The sequence below is a fragment of the Charadrius vociferus genome, unplaced genomic scaffold (genome assembly GCF_000708025.1).
Source record: "Charadrius vociferus isolate BGI_N301 unplaced genomic scaffold, ASM70802v2 scaffold569, whole genome shotgun sequence".
Classification (NCBI taxonomy): Eukaryota; Metazoa; Chordata; class Aves; order Charadriiformes; family Charadriidae; genus Charadrius; species Charadrius vociferus.
The window spans coordinates 7,996-8,244 of record NW_009650175.1 but is presented as its reverse complement, the minus strand read 5'-3'; the positions used below and the strand labels follow the sequence as shown (position 1 = coordinate 8,244).

General features: G+C 51.4%; 1 protein-coding gene across 1 annotated transcript in view; it reads left to right on the top strand.

The window, feature by feature from the left end:
• The window catches only part of LOC104293222 (vitamin K-dependent gamma-carboxylase-like), a 5,546-nt gene that overhangs the window by 2,291 nt on the left and 3,006 nt on the right, over positions 1-249 (top strand). The window lies entirely within an intron of this gene.

Here is a 249-nt window from a genome sequence, read left to right as displayed (position 1 = left end):
ATGGAGGATGAAGGATGGAAGATGGAGGATGAAGGATGGAGGATGGAGGATGAAGGATGGAGGATGGAGGATGGAGGATGAAGGATTGAGAATGGAGGATGAAGGATTGAGAATGGAGGATGAAGGATGGAAGATGGAGGGTGGAAGATGGAGGATGGAGGATGAAGGATTGAGAATGGAGGATGAAGGATGGAGGATGAGGATGCAGGATGGAGGGTGGGGAATGAAGGATGGAGGGTGGGGGGGGAA